This window comes from Littorina saxatilis, linkage group LG3 (genome assembly GCF_037325665.1).
Source record: "Littorina saxatilis isolate snail1 linkage group LG3, US_GU_Lsax_2.0, whole genome shotgun sequence".
Classification (NCBI taxonomy): Eukaryota; Metazoa; Mollusca; class Gastropoda; order Littorinimorpha; family Littorinidae; genus Littorina; species Littorina saxatilis.
Window position 1 is genome coordinate 36,998,896 of NC_090247.1, and position 16,612 is coordinate 37,015,507.

The 16,612-nt window shown below is 43.9% G+C and overlaps 2 non-coding genes across 2 annotated transcripts; one reads left to right on the forward strand and one right to left on the reverse strand.

The window, feature by feature from the left end:
* The first annotated feature begins 10,565 nt into the window (after positions 1-10,565).
* On the forward strand, positions 10,566-10,638 carry Trnak-uuu (transfer RNA lysine (anticodon UUU)). Its single transcript has one exon. It is a non-coding gene; the product is annotated as a tRNA-Lys (tRNA).
* Positions 10,639-12,957: 2,319 nt separating this feature from the next.
* Trnav-cac (transfer RNA valine (anticodon CAC)) lies at positions 12,958-13,030 on the reverse strand. The gene has a single exon. It is a non-coding gene; the product is annotated as a tRNA-Val (tRNA).
* Positions 13,031-16,612: the final 3,582 nt, after the last annotated feature.

The window sequence follows — 16,612 nt, forward strand, 5'->3', positions numbered from 1 at the left end:
TATAATTATCACGGTCTCCTTCCGACAGCAGTTTCAAAATTTCGACTTGTTTTGACCTTGGAACGATGTCTTTATCATAACTGTGAAGAACAGAACGGCGATCACTGTCGAAGTCGGCCAATCTGCAATCATTTTCGTCTCGCGAACACTGATCTCAAATTTAGATCAGTGCTCGCGAAAAAACATATGGGAGATAACTCTGCATTCTTGTTTTGATAGATTCGCGCAATAATTTAGCATGCTGTCAGAGAGAAACTGACGATAGCCGTGGAGCGATGATTATCAGAATGGGTCAGTTAGACTTATCTTCGACATCAAATTCAATTAAGTGGCATTTGTTGTTCACCTGTTTGGTAGAGCTCTCTCTCTCTCTCTCTCTCTCTCTCTTTCTCTCTCTCTCTCTCTCTCTCTCTCTCTCTCTCTCTCTCTCTCTCTCTCTCTCTCTCTCTCTCTCTCTCTCTCTCTCTCTTTCGCCTCAAGTTATTTCTTCTCGAACACAGAAGACAAAAAGCCACCGTGCCGTACAGAAAATCAAATCAACACTGTGTCCCCAAAATAAGGCGTGTCCTTCATCCAAATCTCGTCTCTCGACCTAAATCGCGTTGCACGACCGAGTCAGGAGTCGTCTTGGTCAGCCAAACTAATGGTGGCCGCAAAATTAGATTAGAGTGACGTCCAACCCTCAATTGTCGTTCACCTGTTCGGTAGTGTTCATCTCTTAATTAGTGTCTGATTAGAGTGTCTCCTCAGCCTCAGGGATGTGCTAAATAGTTTAGTGTCATCATTTTGAGCGTAGTTGCTGATAACTACATTTGACTTAAAGTGTTTCGTTTGTAAAGAGATCGTGTAATGTGTTTAGCTTGGAAAAGTTGAGGTCACTTTCAGTGCAAACTTGTTTCCATGTAAACAGCTCGATTCACCGTCTCAAATCTGCCTGGGCTTTTACATGGGAAAAGACCACCCCTACACTTGGGCACATACCAGACGTGAACAGCCTATAGGCACTCTCTGTGCAAAGTGAGAAATGTTTGTTGAATCGGTTTCATTTATAAAAGCCACCAGTGCCTTTCTACGTAAGTAATTCATTCAGAAACTCCAACTCGCCACAGCAACTGAGTAGTCTTCTTCTTCTTCTGCGTTCGTGGGCTGAAACTCCCACGTACACTCGTGTTTTTTGCACGAGTGGAATTTTACGTGTATGACCGTTTTTTTACTTCGCCATTTAGGCAGCCATGCGCCGTTTTCGGAGGAAGCATGCTGGGTATTTTCGTGTTTCTATAACCCACCGAACTCTGACATGGATTACAGGATCTTTTTCGTGCGCACTTGGTCTTGTGCTTGCGTGTACACACGGGGGTGTTCGGACACCGAGGAGAGTCTGCACACAAAGTTGACTCTGAGAAATAAATCTCTCGCCGAACGTGGGGGCGAACTCACGCTGACAGCGGCCAACTGGATACAAATCCAGCGCGCTACCGACTGAGCTACATCCCCGCCCTGACTGAGCTACATCCCCGCCCTGACTGAGCTACATCCCCGTCCTGACTGAGCTACATCCCCACCCTGACTGAGCTACATCCCCGCCCTGACTGAGCTACATCCCCGCCCTGACTGAGCTACATCCCCGCCCTGACTGAGCTACATCCCCGCCCAACTGAGTAGTCAGGTTGTTTGACTGTTAGTACGTGTCCAAGTGGAGGGATGGTCTTATCCCATTTAAAAACCGCAACACGGTGGCCTAGTGGTAAGGCGTCCGCCCAGTGAGCGGGAGGTCGTGGGTTCGAACCCCGGCCGGGTCATACCTAAGACTTTAAAATTGGCAATCTAGTGGCAGCTCCGCCTGGCGTCTGGCATTATGGGGTTTGTGCTTGGACTGGTTGGTCCGGTGTCAGAATAATGTGACTGGGTGAGACATGAAGCCTGTGCTGCGACTTCTGTCTTGTGTGTGGCGCACGTTATATGTCAAAGCACCACCGCCCTGATATGGCCCTTCGTGGTCGGCTGGACGTTAAGCAAACAAACAAACAAACAAACAAACAAAAATCCCATTTAAAAGCCTGGTGCGCTGAACGGTTTACACGAGAAGGAGTGTGTCTTTAAAATAAAGGGTCAGTCGTCATTGAACATCTAGAATTGTTGATTGGATAAGCGAAGTAACTCGTTCGAAAGTACATGTAGTTGCTTTTAAAGGCTTGCTTTAAGTAAACATATGAATGCAGTTGTGCAATACCCTAATGTGATTAGTTGCTATAGACAGTTATATTATTATATCATTAAACGACCTAATTCAATTAAAGAAACGATCTTATAAACCTTCGGGTACCCCTTCTTCCGCGCTCACCTCCCCCTCGCCTCTTCCCCCATTTCTTTCAACAATAAATATTATCTTTATCACCATCACTACCACCACCATCACACCCCCCTCCCCCATCGCCATCGCCACCACACCAACGTCCTTCCGTGTCTCGGAAGGAGGTTACGAAGATTGGGATCTGAAGTGTCTCCCTCAGAGCTCGTTAACGTGTGCAGGGCAATTGTGTTTATGTCATTGAAAGCCTCTATCTGTCTTTTCGATCGGTTGTGAAGACCTGTCCCCTCTTAGCGTGTGTCTTTGTGTTTATGTGACGACAGATAGAGGACAAGTAACGTACAGACACGGTAACATGAGGCGTGGTTGATGGTTTGTTGGTGGTCGTGTGTGTGTGTGTGTGTTTGTGTGTGTGTTTGTGTGTGTATGTGTGTGTGTGTGTCTGTGTGTGTCTGTGTGTGTAATTGTGTGTGTGCGTGTGTGTGTGTGTTTGTGCGCGCGCGCGTTTGTGTGTGCGTGTGTGAGTGTGCGTGTGTGTGTGTGTGTGTGTGTGTGTGTGTGAGAGAGGGATAGAAAGAGAGAGAGCGAGAGAGAGAGAGAGAGAGAGAGAGGTACAGAGGGAGAGAGAGAGAGATAGAGACAGAGATAGAGAGAGAGAGAGAGAGAGAGAGAGAGAGACAGAGACAGAGATAAAGAGAGAGAGAGAGACAGGGGGAGAGAGAGAGAGAGAGAGAGAGAGAGAGAGAGAGAGAGAGAGAGAGAGAGAGAGAGAGAGAGAGAGAGAGAGAGAGAGAGAAGTGCATGAAGATAATGGATTTAAATGAGAAGACTTAAGTGTGTCTACGAGTAACAAGAAGGTACCGAACTCGAGAATCGGGACTGGAAGCATAGGGGGGGGGGGGGGGGGGGGGGGGGGGGGGGCAATTGTGTTTGTGTCATCGATTGGCTCTATCGGCCCTGTCAATCGGTGGCGAAGATGTGGTATGGCAGGTCCCCCCGCTAAGTTTGTGTCTTTGTGTCTACGTGGAGACAGTTAAGACGAAAGTGGTAGACTTGAAGACAGGTGTACAACTCAACGGGGTTAAGCTTGGAAGACAGGTGTATTTACCTGAGGCGGGAACAAAGAATTTTGTTTACCGAAAGACCTATGAAGGAGAGAGAGAGAAAGGGACAAAACTGAAAATGGCACATTTCTGAAAATGTTACAAATCTTGTTTCGTCTGAATCAACCTTCGTGTACTAATTCTATTTTTGATGGGGGGGGGGGGGGGGGGGGGGGGGGGGGGTGGTGGTGGTGGTGGTGCAAACATATTGGATTGTACAAACTGAAAAAGAAAAGAATAATTATACAATTTTTTTTAAAGAAACAATTAAAGATAGCAGACCCCGTCTGTCTTTATTTTTTTTATTTTGCAATACAAACTTTACACATCTGACTTCAAAATATGTGTTTATGTCATAGATGACGGTATGTCACAAATGCAACTATGCAACTCACTATAATCATTAGGAAAAAAACGATACATTTCCTTTTGCTAGTTAAAACTGGTTAATAACAAGCCTTCTGAACATTTGACTTTTGGGGTCACATTTTTAAGGAGCGTGTCGACGAAAAGGTTTGTTAAGATGTTATGGATTAGGAATCTCCACAAACTGAATTTATTTTTGATGACGTTATTAAAAAGCATCCACAATTTCGAAAATAAACAACCCGTGACTTCATTATTAAATTGAAGGATGCAATTTCTCCGTGTGACAGCCTGAACGCATAGATGCTTAACGAGATCGTTTATACGAGAAGGAATGAACATTGTCTTTATCGTGTGTTTAAAAATCAATCTGGAATTCCAAAATAAACCCTGACCGTGTCGTTAAAAAGTCATGACTTCCTAGGCAATATAAAAAGGAAATTGATAAGCACTCAGTCATTAGAACCTACATAACACATTGCCTGAACAATAGGGCAGCTATAACCAATTGAACAGTATATGCAATTGTTAAAATTACAGCAGCACAATTAGCAGAGTAAACATGACGCCGAGCGATTTAATCTGGCTATTATGTTTGTATGGTCTTTGTGTGTGTGAGTGTGTGTATGTGTGTGTGTGTGTGTGTGTGTGTGTGTGTGTATGTGTGTGTGTGTGTGTGTGTGTGTGTGTGTGTGTGTGTGTGTGTGTGAATCAACATAACATGTCACATGGAGGCCAAAAGAACCCCCAAAAGTAGTTCATCAGTTTTGATAAAGTAAAGGCGGAATTGTATATGGAGGGAATGTTTTTTATGTTACCTTCTTTTTAATCCTGCACAAGTAGTTTTTTGTTTGTTATTAGTGGTGATTATTTTGTTTGATTACTTATTGCTAACAAGTCTGCTATTTGGACGGCGACGGCGTCCTAAAACGAACATATTGTTCTTTTGATGTTCTATAGATATAACTGTTTGTGAAAGATTCACCACCTCCAGTTGTGTCCTCCAAATCAAACAGAAGTTCCACTCATTCCAACCTGATGTCATAACCATTCCCATTCTTACAATAATTTTCTCAGTATCTCGAATCTACCTTATAATACTAACTACTAAGGCAAAGTAGACGCAGTCTTCAAAAATAAAACAAATTTAACAACCTTTGACGTGCCTTAAACAACTATTCGATCATTAAGACACAACTCCATTCGATCCGTCAAAATCTACAGCTCAAAACTAAAAGTACTGTAAGGCAAGGCAGAAACAGTCTTCAAAAATCAAATAAACGCGACAATGTCGTAACCATTTGAATTCTTACAATAATGTTCTCAGTATCTCAAATCGGCGGCATCCCAACCTGCCACATCCCACCCTGCCGCACCCAACCTGCCGCATTCCAGGCTGCCGCATTCCAGCCTGCCGCACCCCAACTTGCCGCATCCCATCCTGCCGCACCCCAACCTGCCGCATCCCAACCTGCCGCATCCCAACCTGCCGCATCCCAGCCTGCCGCACACCAAACTGCCGCATCACAGCCTGCCGCAATGTCGATTTACATCGACAAGGCGGCAGGCTGGGTTGCGGCAGGCTGGGTTGCGGCAGGTTGGGTTGTGGGATGTGGGATGTGGCAGGTTGGGATGACACCCTCGAATCTATCTTATATATGATACTATTAAGGCAAAGAAGAAGCAACAAAATAATTTTACTAAGGCAATTAGCAGTTTTCCAAAATCAAAGAAACTCGACAAATTTTGACGTGCCGCTGTCAATATTTCAAGTGTTCCGACGCCTCTCCACGCAGTCCCTGAAGAAGCCTACAGCACAATGCTGATAAGGCGACACAAAAGCAGTCACCGCGAAGCGCGAAAATACTCAACACTCCAGCACCAAGTTGGACCCACACACAGTACACAATACACCCGCAACGCTAAGACGAGATGCTCAAACGCCTTGTAACCCTCGCTTTTACTCCAATGTCTTCACAATCTTCACCAAGGACAACAGGTAATAAATAGCCAATGGTCAACACAGAGGTGGCTCAGCCCGACACAGGTAGGTGGTCGGAGAAGGATAATATTGACGCTTTTGAGGACTCGGACAGTTCAGGAAATTGCTTCTTCAAGGTTCTCCACTTCCCCCCCTATTACTTTTGACAGCTCCGCTCTGAGAAGACTGAAAAGAAAATTGAGCGGAAGAGATTCTCAGTGCCGAGAAGAATTGCTGTTGGAAATTGTAGGTTTGTTGGGAAGTCCGTTGGCACGTTTTAGTGTTGACGAATTACTAATGAGTGTCCCCCTTGAGTATACCCCCCGTTCTTCCTTTGGAAAAATTACGGCCTTGTATTGCTTGTCTTCTGCTGCCTATCTCCTTCGAGGTCATTTTGCTCTCTCTCTGTTTGTCACTCTGTCTCTCCTTGTCTCTCTCTTTCTGTCTCTTGCACGACTTCCTGTCTGTCGTCTATATCTCTGACTGCCTGTCTGTTTGTGTCTGACTGTCTGCCTCTGTCTGCCTTTCTCTGTCTCTGTCTCTGTCTCTCTGTTTCGACGCGTTCCTGTCTGTCTGTCTATCTGTCTCTGTCTGTATGTCTTTCTGTTTGTCTATCTGCTTCTGTGTCTTTCTGTCTGTTTGCCTGTGTCTGCCTGTCTGTGTCTGTGTCTGTGTGTCTCTCTGTGTCTCTTATGTCATGCCTTTATTCGCTTCCCCGTTATAGTTGCTTTGGTCACTGTAAAAATGTAACAATTCCTTACATCATGACCTCGTTAATACAAACAATTCTCTCTCTCTCTCTCTCTCTCTCTCTCTCTCTCCATCTCTTTCTCTCTCTGTCTGTCTCTCTCTTCCTTTTTGTCTCTCTGTCTGTCTGAATTGTCTGTCTGTATGTCTGTCTCTGGTTCTGCCTCTGCCTCTCTCTCTGTCTCTGGTTCTGTCTCTAGTTCTGTCTCAGTCTCTGTCTCTCTCTGTCAGTCTCTCTTTCTCTCTCTGTCTGCCTGACCGTCTGTCTGTCTGTCTTGTCTGTCTGTATGTCTGTCTCTGGTTCTGTCTCTGCCTCTCTCTGTGTCTGTCTCTGTCTCTGTCTCTGGTTCTGTCTCCGGCTAGTCTCTATGTCTGTCTCTCTCTTTCTCTCCAGCGAATCCTCCACTGTACACACTCAAATTTTCCGTGACTGAGTAAATGACAATTATGCAGCTCGCGTGTCATGTCATTTCCGCCCAGCTCCACCCTGTCAACACTCGTGGCGCAATTCATGCAATTAGCAAGCTTTTCTCACCCAGTGCCAGCGGAGGTGTGACGTAAGCATAAAGTGACACGTCACGAATTACGTCATTCAATGACGAATGGCGTGGCAAATGAGGCCAGAGGCAGATGCAGTCAATAAGCTCATCAGTATACTATCTTGTCAGTGGAGGGAGGGGAAAGGGCAGTTGCATGTCCCTCCGGGCATAAAGATAGAACTGGGGTTGAGTGATAACGGGGTTGAGCTCTCAGCAGGTAAGGTAGCTCTCCCCCCTCTGTCTGTTCATCCTTTTATGCCTGGAACATTCGATTATACCTGCCACACTTGTCAACACCGAATCTGCAGATTCGAGATTAGAATTTAATTCGATAATACTTGGGTAGCTTCGTGAAGAGAGTGTGAATATGAGTACTCTACCGGATATATTCGATCATACTTGGACACATAAATGGGCGAGACATTTGAAGATTCAAACCAAGCGAATATTCGATTATACCTGCCACACTTGTCATCGCCGAAACTGCAGATTCGCGATTATAACTTAATTCAATAATTCTTGGGTAGCTTCGACGAGAGTTTGAATGTCAGTATCCCAGCGAACGGCAAGAAGAATCAAGAAGAAGTATCCCAGTGAATAATATTATTCGATCACCCTTGACACACGTGTCTTCACAGCATCTGCAGATTTTCGATAAGGCACAAAAAAAACCCAAAAAATAGGTGTGGTTACGGTAACATAGCCCCCCAAAATAGGGTAGGAAGGTAGGCAATCACTTTTTTTTTAAACTTTTTTTTCTAATGTGTACAAATTAAACCTACTTGACAGGGAAATAAGTGTGCGACTCGGGCGCTTTCGCTTTCATTGCGTTTTCTGCACTCGTTTTCTTGTTTTTTTTGTTTTTTTTGACAAATGTAATAAAAAGTTATAGGGTTGGCCCCTAAAAATAGGGTAGGTCGGGTTACTGTAACCACACCTATTTTTTTTTTTAGGCCTAAGAAGTTAATTCGATAATACTTGGTTGCATCCATGAGGGTTTGAATGTTACTGTGAGTATCCTAGCGATTTTATTCGATTAAACTTGACACACTTGTCATCATCGAATCTTAAGATTTGTGATTAGAATTCAATTCGATAATACTTGAGTAGTTTCCACATGAATTTAAATATGAGTACTCTAGCGAATATAATCGATCATACTTTATGCATAACGGGGCAAGAAATTGGCAGGTAGTATACGGCACACAGGCTAAGCGAATAATAATTCGATCGTAATTGACACATGTGTCATCACGGAGTCTTTAGCTCTGTGATTAGAATTTAATTCGATAATACTTGAGTAGCTTCCAGAAAAAATGAATTGAATATGAGTATTCTAGTGAATATATTTGATTATACTTGATGCATTACGGGGCGAGAAATTGGCAGATAGTGTAGCACACAGGCTTAGTAAATGATTTATTCGATCGCACTTGACACATGTTGGGTAGCTTCAAGTAGAGTTTGTGTTTGAGTGCTCAAATCAAATATATTTGACGATATTTGATACATTATACGGCAGCTTCAAACAGAGCTAGTGGGATTTTTCCACGACGAATTATATCCCTTTATATACTTGACACTATAGGCATCATTGAGAATTTCGATTAGAATTTAATGCGGACCATGATTATTTGGGAGCTTCAGCAAGAGAAATGATTTTAGTACTCTAATTCTAGTCTATTATAGCAAATACATTCGATTATATTAATATTTGACACATAATAGGGCAATGACCTAAATGGCAGCTTCAAGCCAATCTATAGTGTAGAACAGTGCTTCATCATGCAGCAACTATTTGATACTACTTGACATGCACGTCATTGCAGAATCTCAGAATTGCAAATAATGCTATTTGGTTTTTGTTAAATTTTAGTTTTTTAATTGCTGTTTATTATTTTCGAGAATACATTGTTGAAATGTGCACCACCTGCATCTAACAACAAGGATGTGTATGCGTGTGCGGCCAGGACTGGGTGGCCGAGTGGTAACGCACTTGCGCTTGGAAGCGAGAGGTTGCGAGTTCGACCCTGGGTCAAGGCGTTAGCAATTTTCTCCCCCCTTTCCTAACCTAGGTGGTGGGTTCAAGTGCTAGTCTTTCGGATGAGACGAAAAACCGAGGTCCCTTCGTGTACACTACATTGGGGTGTGCACGTTAAAGATCCCACGATTGACAAAAGGGTATTTCCTGGCAAAATTGTATAGGCATAGATAAAAATGTCCACCAAAATACCCGTGTGACTTGGAATAATAGGCCGTGAAAAGTAGGATATGCGCCGAAATGGCTGCGATTTGCTGGCCGATGTGAATGCGTGATGTATTGTGTAAAAAAAATGCCATCTCACACGGCATAAATAAATCCATGCGCCTTGAATATGTGCGCGATATAAATTGCATGAAATAAAAAAAATAAAAAAATAAATCCCTGCGCTTAGAACTGTACCCACGGAATACGCGCGATATAAGCCTCATATTGATATTGATTGAACTCAGTTACAACGGTTCACAGCCAAAGTGCAGCACATTGTGTTAATCGATTTGACATGAATGTGGTTAAGCCAATGGCGTCCTAGAATGAAAACAAGAAAAGGTATGACGGCTTACTAGCGCCAAAACCAGATAATTAAAATGTTCACGTAAACATTTGAATTTTTATGAGAAATAAGAGATACACTCTAAAAATTGCCACTCCCCCCCCCTCCCAGATATTGTTTAATTTTCAGTTCTGGCTCTAGCAATCCGTCAGGAATCGCACCAAAACTAAAAATAATTAATGTTCACGTGAAAAGTAACATTTTCATAATGGTAATTTTTAATTATCAGGTGATCAAGTTTACTTATGAGTTTGGCACGAGCACGCCTTGGCCAAAATTGAAATTTAGTAATTAACAAAGTCATTGAAAGGCACAGTGCAGATCACACCCTTCGTTTTGCGTTTTTTTTTGCAGCTGAGTGCATTTACAGTTCAAAAATCCTCCTATGGTAGTAAAACAAACCCAAAACTACCCAACGACGACATCTGTGAAGCTCGACAGTTTCTTGTTCACGCGAGTGCATAAATTAACCTAGTTATTACGTGGTGTTTGGTCGGAGTTCGATTCAACTGAGTGATTCCGGCCTCCATTTTGTTTTACACAAACTCATGATGACGTCTGACATAGTTTGCCAGTGACGTGTCTTTTTGTGCATGATGTGGTGATCTACCTGATCTAAATTCAGATCCAAAAATAGGTCAAGACCAGCCGGGTCCGAGTACGAAATTAATTCGTAAAAAAATCGCAGTTCTTGACTCTTTGGGTGCAAGTCAATGAAACTTGGTAGTTCTTCTAACGGATAGCTGCCTGAGGTATGACTAAAAGCCCCCAGGGGCTCCGTGCACCTGGATTTGACAAGTTCAGTACCTTTAACATTATAGCTGTAAATTACAGAGAACAAGCTAACTCCATGTTTTGGCACTGGTAAGCCTTCATAGAACTGCTCAATCTGTTTCAGACCTTTCGCAAAAGGTAGTGTTCAAGTGAGCCCGGTTAGCTCAGTCGGTAGAGCATCAGACTTTTAATCTGAGGGTCAAGGGTTCGAGTCCCTTATTGGGCGATCAATTTTTTATTTTGATGAATTTTCTCCCTGTTAGGTAAATTCTTACTTGTACCGGCACAGCAACACTTTACAGCTTTCTTATTTTATTTTATTGATGCTCTTTACCTACTTGCGCTTTTGTGTATTTTGTTGTTGTTGTTGTTGTTTTGTTTTTATTTGTATTCTCTTTGTATGTTTTTTTCATCACCGAACATATAGTCATTGGTTATCTCTGCATTGGCTCTTGCACGCAATCCATTTTTTTTCTCCCTCGGACGGGGGACTTTTTTAATCCTCAACACTTAACAAGAAGAGGTCATTTTGCGAAAAGATCGTATCTTTAACGGACGCAGGGTAAAATAGGGAGAAATTAGGAAGAAATCGCGAAGAAATAAAAGTTTAAAATGACAACCTGATGGCTGCCATACTTTTATGCCACACTGCAAAGTTATCCAATCACACAATCAAAAAGGACTATTCACACTATTCCAACCAGCCAGACGGCAAATGTTAAGGAAATGTGAACACAGCTTAACGGTTCTGAAGGAAGTACCAGAATTACAGTAAGACTGTGATCAGGAAACTGCCGGATTGGGGTTTGCGGTCTATTTCCGTCCTGGGGAAACTCTTGCGCGGTCCAGGGCAGGTATTATGTCTTTGAATCAATCTTTCAGTCGGTCTGTAAAATGTAGCAAAGTTTTAACATTAATCTGAATGATATTAATAATGACAGCATTAATAACGGAAAAAAAGCATACTGAGCAGTCGATAGCTTGCCGCACTGAAATAAAAACGCTTAGCCGAGTTTTCACACGAGAAGGAATGCATTTTTTAAAAACTGACAAACAACTTGGACACCACGTTACGCCACGCTGCAAATAATCCAACCTCACAGACTCTTCTTGTTTTGAAGGAAGTAGTAGAGTATAAAAGCTAGACAACCACCTCATGTCCCAAATAGATTCTTATTCTGGGGACAAAAATAGAAATTTAGCATAGCATGGAAGTGGGGGGTGGAATTCTATTTCCGACCCAGGAACACTCCCTCCTCCGTCAGACAGGCATGTGTAATCAGCCGTCATTCACCGAATCTTCGAGCTACAGTAATCAATCTTTCAATCAGCAAGGGTAGTGACTGTTACGGCAGTAACATCATGCCACCATGAGCCGGTTACACGCTCGTCCGCGGTGAACATTTGCCACATGATAGATTGCCCCAAGTGTTTGCAAGCAGAGCAGCTCTACGGTTGCCACTGGTAATTGCATAGCCCCAAGTATTTGCGAGTAGAAAGGCTTATTTCTGAGTTGCCCTGTGCATGGACAGGTACTTGCAGCCCAAAATATACTCTGTTGAGTCTGTCGTGAATAACATGATTAAAAAACAAAGAAGAAGAAAAAGCGGTGCTCAAAAATGCATCAGTGCAACGTAAGAGTCACAAGCCTTTCAAGAAAGCAATTGAGCGAGTATGACAAAGAAGAAAACAAACCAACCAACAAACAAACAAACAAACAAACAAGCAAACAAACAAACAAGCAAGCAAGCAAGCAAACAAACCAACAAGCAAGTAAACAATCAAGAACTGCTATCAAACGTGAACGCTATGTCAGAGACACAAGGAAGAAAGCAGTTTAGGAAAAATGAAAAGAAACAAACAAACAAACTAACAAACTAGACCAAACATGAACCCCTAAAGGCAGACACGGCAGCTGAAGACATCGACAGTAATAATAAAGACGCAACAATCCATTAACAGCATTTAGCCTAGACCATTAGCTAATTGACAGGATTCCAAGGTACATCAGGGCCCCCTCATGGGAACCCGCTGTCTCCCCTGGGGCTCGGCGTGCCACGTTCAGCTGTTGGGAGGAATAATCGTCCGTACAAATTTGTTGAGGGGGCAACAATTATGCTTATTCGTGGATTGAGTGACAGTGCCAGATGCACCCTTGCAGCGGCGTCTTAATGTCATCCCATGCCAGCGAAGGAGGCACGCGTGGGTTGGAGATGCTTTGGGTTGAGAATGTTGCGGGGGCGACTCAGGCAGAAGACTCTTTGTACCGGCAGTGGATCCAGCTTTTTCACACCCATCTCCAAAAGTCTGAGAAAATCAGGCATCAAAAAGGAGGGAGTCTCTGCATGGCACAGTAAACAGAAAATGGGGGGGGGGGGGGGGAGGAGGGTGGGGGGGTTGGAAGAGAGGGGGGTGGGGGGGGGGAGGAGGGGTGTGTGTGTGTGGCGGAAATACGTTTGAGAAAGACAGAAAGGATAATACGTAAAATCAAAACAGGGTTCATACAGCTTGAAAAAAAACCACCCACAAACAAACAAAAAGAAAATGGTTCGGCTGGGGATCGAACCCAGGGCCTCTCGCGTGTGAGGCGAGCGTGATAACCACTACACTACCGAACCGATATATATGGTAACCACCCACTAACAATAATTCCAAATAACAAACAAAAACAAAGAAGTTCTTGATCACTTCCGTATACCACTACATGCTGACAGAGTTCCAAAACTGGTCTAACACAACTTTCGAATTAATCTATGCCAAAGCAAACAGTCCATTGTTTTTTGACAGGACCCACAAGTACAATCATTTAAAAATGGTGGGGGAGGAATAATCGTCCGTACACATTTGTTGAGGGGCCAACAAGTATGCTTATTCGTGGATTGAGTGACAGTGCCAGATGCATCCTTGCAGCGGCGTCTTAGTGTCATCCCATGCCAGCGAAGGAGGAACGCGTGGGTTGGTAATGCTTTGGGTTGAGAATGTTGCGGGGGCGACTGAGGCGGAAGACTCTTTGTACAGTGGATCCAGCATTTTCAGATCTCCAAAAGTCAGAAAAAATGTGGTCTTAAAAAGGATTGAGTCTGACTGAAAATGGAGGTTCATTTACAGTGGTTATGAACAAACATTCCAAAAAAAAGCAAGGACTTAAAAATAGGGAAGTCTCAAAATCGTGCTGTCTTAAAATGGGGTTTCACTTGTAGAAGCTTGTAACACTAACTCCATAAGGCGGCATCCCAACCTGCCTCATCCCACCCAGGTTTTTTGAGTTAAACAGTTGGTGCTCTGAAGGGACGAAATGTAAATCGACATTGCGGCAGGCTGGGATGCGGCAGCCGGGTTGGGGTGCGGCAGGGTGGGATGCGGCAGGTTGGGGTGCGGCCGGCTGGGATGCGGCAGGTTGGGGTGCGGCAGGCTGGGATGCGGCAGGGTGGGATGTGGCAGGCTGGGATGCGGCAGGTTGGGATGGCACCCCCCATAACACACCGTGACTTTGAAAATGACAAGATCACCGTGATTAAGTTACCCGCTGGTTCAGATCAACCTCGCATACAAAGACGGGTATTACGCAGTCAACATCGGAGTATCACCGACATCTGTAATGTGAAACGTTGACTAATACAAGGCCAGCGTCGTGTTGGGAGTGACACGCGGGATTAACACTAAACTTTGACAGACAGGTACCAAGTGCAAAGACAGATACGAACATGGAACATTTCGACCGTTTCTTGTGTTCGCTGCGCCTTGAGTAGATTTTAAGGCTTGTATCTTGAGATTGACACACTGGTCGTAGACAGACAGGTACAGGTGCAAAGAGAGACACAGACAAGGAAAAATTCGACCGTTTCTCGTGTTCGCTGCGCCTTGAGTAGCCTAGATATCCAGGCTTGTATCTTGAGATTGACACACTGGCCTTAGATAGACAGGTACAAGTGCAAAGACAGACGCGGACATGACTGAAGAAATTTGACCGTTTCTCGTGTTCGCTGTGCCACGAGAAGATCACACGACTCACAATTGACACTGACATTGGGTTAGGACTGGAAATGGACAGACAAATACACAGTTCAATGACAGATACGGACATGGAACAATTCCACTGTTTCGTGTGTTTGCTGTGCGTTGAGTAGATTGCAATCTTCGCATCTTGAAAATGCACACGCTCGATTAATACTGAACTTCGATATAGAGGTACAAGTGCAAAGACAGAAACGGACGTAAAAAAATTCGACCGTTTCTCGTGTTTGCTGTGCCTTGAAAAGATCACGCACGACTCACGAATGACACATTGGATTAGGACTAAACATCGACAGACAGGTACACAGTGCAAAGACAGACACAAGCAGACATGGAGAACTTCGACAGTTTCTCGCGTTTTTGCTGAACCTTGAGTAGATTTCAATGCTTGCATCTTGAAAGTGACACGCTCGATTAATACTGAACTTCGACATAGAGGTACAAGTGCAAAGACAGAAACGGACGTCGAGAAATTCGACAGTTTCTCGTGTTCGCTGTGCCAAAAGTAGATTGATTACAAGGTTTGTATCCCATGTTATGAGCGACACACTGATTTAAGACATGCCTTCGACAGACGGGCACATGCACAAGTACAGAAGCAGATACAGGTACAAGCGCATGAGACAGATACAGACAAAGAGAAATTGGACAGTTTCTTGTGTTCGCGGTGATATGAATAGATTGATTACAAGGCGTGTGTCCCAAGTTGAGAGTGTCACATTCAATCAGTTAAGGCAGGACATTGACAGACATGTACGAGTACAGAGACAGATACAGACATGGAGAAATTCGACCGTTTCTTGGGTTCGTTGTGCCATAAGTAGATTAGAAGACTCGCATTTTAGATTGACACACTGGGAAATGACAGGTTTTAGAGAGACCGGTATTTTACAGATACACATTCAAAAACAGAGATTGAATCTTGGCCGTCACTCGCGTTATTCGTTGTGCCACATGTACGACTGATTAAGTGCTGTTCACATGGCAGAATTTCTACCCACTTTCTCCCAACTTTCAAGCGATTTTTAGTCGGCGCCAAGTCAAATCAAAATCGCTGCCCGTGATTGTCATCACAGCGCAAACGCTCAAACTAGTTTCGCGGCTAAATCGGTCCTAAATCGAACCTAAATCGTTTGGACCGTTTAAAAAGCAATCTTTTTGCCGACTTTGGCCTGAACAACTCAGTGGCAATTTCAAACCAACAAAAGTTTGGGGAAAAGGGAAAAGTTGGTTGAAAGTCTGCTATGTGAACGGCACTTACAAGGGGGGGGGGGGGGGGGGGGGTAAATAACTTTGGAGTGCCACCTACGCTGGGTCATATAGTAAGACAGGCTTTTGGGAGACTGGTGCAAGTATAGATGCATAGTAAGATAGAGACGATGACAGCGACATGCATCTGGCTCTTTATCGTATCCGTAGTGCCACAAATAAGATTACAGGCCATGACACGGGCACTGGATTAAGGCGGGCTTTAGAGAGAGAAGAACAAGTGCAGAAACAGATCCAGACACAGGGATATTTGTCCGCTACTTGCATTCGCTGATTTACCCAAAGTAAGATTAAAGGGGGACTAAGACAAAGCTCAGAACCTTTGAGAAACGAGTATATAAGGTCAAAGACAAAACAGGGACATAATGTTTTGGTCTTAAACCGTTTTAATCACAAGGCAACATCTGAACTGACATGTACAGACACTGCATTAAGATACACACGGGAATTTAAACGACCGCGACACTTGAAGTACTGAGACAGAGACAGAGGCGCCACGAAATTTGACCGTTACTCGAATTGGTTGTGCCACCAGCAAGATTACAGGGCAAGCATCAGTCTTACATGTGACATCCAAGATTAACGCTGGACTTGCAGTTTGTGACAAACTAAGCCCTGGAACATTCTCCTATTACCGGTGAGGTGAGGTGTCTAATTCCTCTCTACAGCATACGTGTCGCCAATTCTGACATTTAATTGCCTTCAGGGAGCTCCTCTTGCATTTAAGTGGCGTCAGCACTGTAGCTTTTGTCACTTAGTTTTCATGTTCGCAAAATATGGAGCAGCCGGTATAGTGTGCTATATACAGCAGACAAATAGACAGACATACGGCCATATACGGATGGATGGACGGAAGGTCGGGCAGACAAACTGAATAACAGACTGACAAAGAAAGAACCCCAACAAAAGGAAACTAA